The sequence below is a fragment of the Phaseolus vulgaris genome, chromosome 3, assembly GCF_000499845.2.
Source record: "Phaseolus vulgaris cultivar G19833 chromosome 3, P. vulgaris v2.0, whole genome shotgun sequence".
Classification (NCBI taxonomy): Eukaryota; Viridiplantae; Streptophyta; class Magnoliopsida; order Fabales; family Fabaceae; genus Phaseolus; species Phaseolus vulgaris.
This window is the reverse complement of record NC_023757.2, coordinates 30,463,690-30,470,091: the sequence shown is the minus strand read 5'-3', so window position 1 is coordinate 30,470,091 and position 6,402 is coordinate 30,463,690.

Sequence of the window (6,402 nt, the reverse complement as noted above, 5' to 3'; positions counted from 1 at the left end):
GGAAATGCCCCTAAGTAACAAGATTAGATTGTGGGTTAGGTTCATCCATTTGCTGGCATTTCAATCCACCGCTCAGATTGCGGGTCAAATGAATCTCAACCGTTGACTCGACGGGGACGAGTCTCAGGGAGACAAGGAATTTCATATCGAAGTGTTTTCATCTTTACATGATCGATACAAGGTGTGTTTGTTTTTCAATTATAAATAAAAACCAATGAATAATAGCATTAATTAATGAAAAACAATGTGATTAAGATTAATAAATTGTTTTTTCATTAAATTGATATGTGAGATGAATGTGGAAAGTGGCAGCTCTACCAACACCAACCCCATCCATTGGGGTTGGCCAAATTCAACCTTATTTTGACTCTCTTGGCCTACTCCTACCCTCAAGATTCTATAATAAGTAGTGTTAAAAACTTTAAAATGCATACATTAAATAATGAATATTTTTTGTAAATAAAATAATCAGTTGGTTGGTTGGGAAAAGATCCATGCCTTGGATATATGTGTTGGTTAGAGTCTTGTTGGATGGTTGGTTAGTTTGTTGGTTGGTTGCTTTAGTTGCCAAGACTTCAACAATGCTAAATGCATAGATATTTCTATAAGCCTTTTTCATGCCTTTAAGCATGCATCAAACTTTTGTTTTAAACAAAATAAATATTTTTTTATAAAAGAATTCAAATATCAAATTTTAAAAAATAACATATGATAAGATTTACCACTTATATATTATTATGAAATGTAGTATCTTCGACTCTAGTTTTAATTTGTTATTTTCACTATTGATGTAAATATTCTACATTGGTGATAATTTTTCTTCTCACTGTCTTATTTATCCAATATTTATATACAATTTTATCTAAATCCTAAATTTTACTTGATTTTATCAGCATATAAAATGTATTTAAATGTTCTTGGTATGTTTCGTAATTGATGAAAACTTATCTTAAATACTATGAAAAAATTAGATATAGGGTTACTCATATTTTTTTGTAAAGGGAATGTATGTATGATAAGTTGATTAATTTAAGATTTATTCATAGATAATCTTTTCATTGGTATAAAGACTTCCATCTAGTTTGTTCTTAAAATTCGTTATGAATATATATAGTCTACCTATGTATTGTTTTTGTTAACATATGAGTTTTGGTCTAGTAATATTTTTATATTTTCTTTATTTTTTCTTTTTATTAATACTATTTTTTCATGTGATAGTAAATTATTGTTGTTACTTGAGGTGTCAGCCTAACTGAGATCTCAAGTTGCATAATAATACCTAACATGAAAGTTTTATTTTTTAAAAAAATGTATTTAAATGTTGTAAAATTTAAGAAATTAAAAGTATTAGTAAGAATACTGAAAATATCTGTTTTTCATCCATAATAATTATAGTGATTTAATTAATTTTGTATGATATAGAAAAACTGACTACTTTATAGAAACCACAACAAATTTTATAGCTTGTAGACAATGCATGATTCACAACACCAAGAACATGTATTACATAATTACCTGACACGTTTTAGATGATTTATGGCTTATTATAGTGATATTGAGAAAAAAAAACAAATCACATTTATGAATAGTATGTAAGTTTTAAAAAACAATTAATATTTGACCATTGACCATTTATTTATTGACAGCACCATTGACTATTAGTTTTTAAACTATTGGTATTTTTCATATTATTCACAATCTATTGACTAAGGTATCTGGAAGCTAAAAAATCAAAAATAAATTTCCATGTTAAGATAATGTCAATATGTTTTATCACAAATCGTACGTTATCTTTTTTTAACACTTCTTAATTATTAATTTATTCAGTTATATCATTGTAAACAACTCCCAATTTGATGTGTTGATTATATTTGGTTCCTCCCCTGTCCACAATAACAGGATAATCTTCTTTAATAAATCATAATAATATTATTTTGATCTAACTGTTAAAACAAACTAAACCAAAACAATAAAAAATTATGGAAAATATAAGAGTCTAATTTAATAGGACAATGGGTTGGCTAATGTTCATATAATAATATATGGTTTAAATTTATCGTAACTTTTTTTTTTATTGTGAAATAGAAGATCGAAATATGTTTTAATTTGACTGATAACATAGACACCCATACTATTTTTTTTTATCTTGTATTTCAATTTCTTGGACCATGTAAAAATTAAGTAATAACTGAGTGATAAAATTCATTTTGATAATATCGTTTTTTAGAGTTTAAAAATAGTAGTGGTTAATATTATTTAATAATATTAAAATATTTTTTTAAATAAGAGTAAAGTGAAAATAAATAATTAAAAATATACAATATTTACCTCTTTTTCATAAAAATAAAGAAACAGCTTAAAACATGATAATATATATTTTTAATAAAGATATTAAAAAATAGATTTTTAAGTGTTTATTCTCATCCTCTAATTTACAAAGAAATTTTGAACTAGTACATATATATCATCGACTAAACAATTCTTTTTTCTTCTCTTTTTTTTTATTTATGTTGGATTTTAACCCTCAATCGAAAATATATTTATAAAAGATTCTCTAACTCAACTCAAGTATTATTTTATGTGATGTGGTTATTTATATAATTATAATAACATAATTAATATATATAATTATAAAAATTATACTATCTGATTTATTACGTATTCTTTTTATCTTGTATTCACGTGGTCTGTCCAAATCTGACTGATAAAAAACAAAATGAGAATGATAAAAAAATATGGCAAAAAAGTGTAATGTTACCCATTTACCAAACTTACGTGGGAAGTTTGAAAAGGATAGGATTGAATATAAAATTGCCACCAATTCTGACCTATGTTTAGTCGAAGTGTGTGGTGTGGTGACACCACTTCTTTAAACCAACACAATGAAAACGATAAATTCATTACTATATTATTGTAATAATATAATTTTTGCAATATAAATTTTTGCAGTCTTGTTTGGTTTGCTAAGTAAAAATCGCGTTTGTTTGTATCGGAATAAAGTGATTAAGGAAAAGAAGAAAGAATTAGACTTTAAATCTAACTCAACTTCATAAAATCAATGAAGTGAGGTTTGCACCCATGTATATATTATGAAAGATTTTAATTTATAGTTGATGTAGGATTTTCAACACGTTCAGACTGTCAACTCCTGCGTGATACTATATATTATGGATGAACGACCCGATAAAAATATAAAAGAAAAATTAGACTAAACAAACAAAACACGATAATTTAAAATAGAAAAACTAAATATGATACGTCCAAGCACACAAGTGAAAATGTCCTATGTGTAGTATTCTACTCACAAACATTCAAAAGAAAGGGACACATGCTAATGAAGAATAGTTTTATATACTTTTCAAACATTTCTATTAATTTTCTGATTAATTCAAATATTTATTTATTTTTCATATAAAATTAGTGATTTTTCATTTTATTTCTGATCATTTTTTATTTTTCTCATCTTTCAAAAAATTAAAAAGTTTGTTAACTTTCTCTTTCACCTTACAATTGTTAACTATTGGCGATTGTTAACTATTGGACTGCTTCTAGTTTAATGGCTGAACTTTCATATATTTATATTTTAAATGTAAAAGAAATAAAAAAAAATTCAAATAATTTGAGTTTAATATAAAATCCCATCCGACATAAAATCAATCAAGCATTTAAATGTTTTGTAATTGCATAGACATTCATAATTCATTGTTGTCTCTGATTCATTTTCAATCCCATCTCATTGATTATTCTTCCAAAGAAAATTCAAAATTTTAAAAAATGAATACTGCTCCAAATTAGGAGAGCAAATAAAACTTTTAAGAAATTAAAATTAAATGAATACTGTGTAGATCAAAATCACAAATTCGTAATGCTTTTAGGCCATCTAAAATTAGTAAACTTAGATTTTTGTCCTATATATTTTTCTTTTTTATAAGATTTAAAATCATTTTCTGCAGTTTTATAAAATATTTTTGTATTTTTATTTTTCTATAATTTAAAATATTTAAATTATTAATATTTATTTTAAGATAAAAGATATTTAGTTTATGAATCTTAAGATTTTTTTTATGATATCACACGTTTGATTTTATATAATAACACTAATTTGCATATGAATACATAACATTTTTTTAACATATAAACAATTAGCTAGTGTCATGCAATATTAGATCAAAAGTATATATTTTTAATTTTGAAGGTCCTAAAAACAAATAAATATTATACAGACTAAAATAAAAACTCCTTAATTTTATATTCTATAAAGACAACAAAATATATTTAAACTTTTAAGTACTAAAATTAATACTTTTAAATTTACAATAAATGAAATATAGATATTTTTTTTAGAAATCAAAATAAAATACACTCGTTTTATAAGAAATCAAGTCTACTTAAGTTAATTTTTAATATTTTATAGTTTTAAGATGACACATATATTTATATTTTATTTAACATTTTATAAAATATTGAAAAGGTCAACAGTAAAATGTTAGGAGAAAAAAATTACAGCTGATATACGAAATTTGAAATAAAGCTGAAAAATATTTAAATTTTTAACTAATTCTACGTATTAAAAATTAAAACAATTTAATTTAGTTAGTAAAATAATTTTAACAAAAATTCAAAATTAATTATAATATTCTGATGCTGTAAGAAGGTTGACAGTGAATCATCAATTTATTTATAAATTTATAATAATTAGTTTAAAGATTATATCAATGTAATTTTTAATTGACTAAAAATGACAAAAATGTCTGCATCAAAATTGAAGTGACTGAGTTTATAATTTATATTTTTTCTGTTGAATAAGTTCACGGTTGGTTACTAACAAACATGTATATGTTGATATCTACAAGTTGAAGTGCGGTTGAAATTGATTTAAGATATTCTAAGAAATATCCACAAAGTTTATAAATCTCTCTGTATAAATATTAAAAAAATAAATTTTATTATCCGATAATCTTAATGTTAATCGATTTGAATGAAATAAATCAAGATAAGAAAGATAGTCAAGATAAGAAAGATAATCAAGGTAATACATTTTTAATTATGATTATGGATATTAATGATGATCAATCGGTAACATGGTTTATCGTAGACAAATATAACAAACAAAACAAAGGTACATCATTATTATAGCATTAATAGGCACACGAATATTGAATACCTAACTTGAATGTTGGAGAACCTTTACTCATGCACAAGTCGAAATCCAAATGTCAGGAAAAGGAAAAGGAGAGGAAGGAAAAGTGTGACCAAAGGAAAAAAAAAACATGACTAAATGAGAGGAAGGAAAAACATGATCAATTGGTAGTACTAATCTCTCAACCATTTAAAAAAAAAATTAACTATTAAAGAAAATTGATGATAATTTGTCAAGAAATAAAAAAAAAATTATTTACTCTCTTAATGTAAAGAAAAAAAAACACAAATTGATTCCTAACCTTTTAAACTTCAACGATAAAATGATTTTAAAAACAATACAATTTAATATAAAATTGATCTTTAACTATTATAATTTAAGGTTAAAATAATTTTACAAAATTTAAACATAATTGTTATACTTTTACCTATTTAAGTAAATATTTTTTTCATTATTAATATTGTAAGCATTAAATTGACAGATTTCTATACATTCATATATAAGTAATAATAATAATAATAATAATAATAATAATAATAATAATAATAATTATTATTATTATTATTATTATTATTATTATTATTTCACTTGGGGTTGCATGGTTGTTGGGTGATTTTGACTGCAAGATGAACCACAAAACAAGAGTTGGAAAACATCATAATCAAATCTAGTAGCCTGGAAGACTTTTTGTTCTTGATTTATATTAGTTTCTTTTTTTTCTATTCTATTTTGAAAAGTGAGACCACCCAAATGTTTGACTTTTTCAACTTTCTATGCCAAATGTTTGAACAGAACCTATGCATATATCAACTTTTTACACGGAACTGTAGAGCTATTCCTCCTTATTATTTTGTTTTTATGTATTATTAATATTATTATTATTATTATTATTATGATTATGCTGTGTTGCAGGTTCATCCTTGGGATAAATTCAAGGACAAACTTCACTAAGTTGGACAAGAAGTAGACATTAAGTACTGTAATTATATTGTTCTGCCAAAAAGCTATAATTTGCATTAATGTTCTGATTATATGTTGGTAGGTGAATGATGTTGATTATGTAATGCTTTTATTGTATACTTTAATTGTCATTTATTTAATCATGAAGATAAACCATTGTCTTCAGTGTTGAGTATTTTAATCACTACTACCTCTTGTAAGTAGTGATCTGTTCTACCTTGAAATGCAAAGATTAAAGGTTAATTAAGAAAATAGTTGCATTTTTTTCTCATGTTAGAAGTAGTAGACTATGTATACATGTA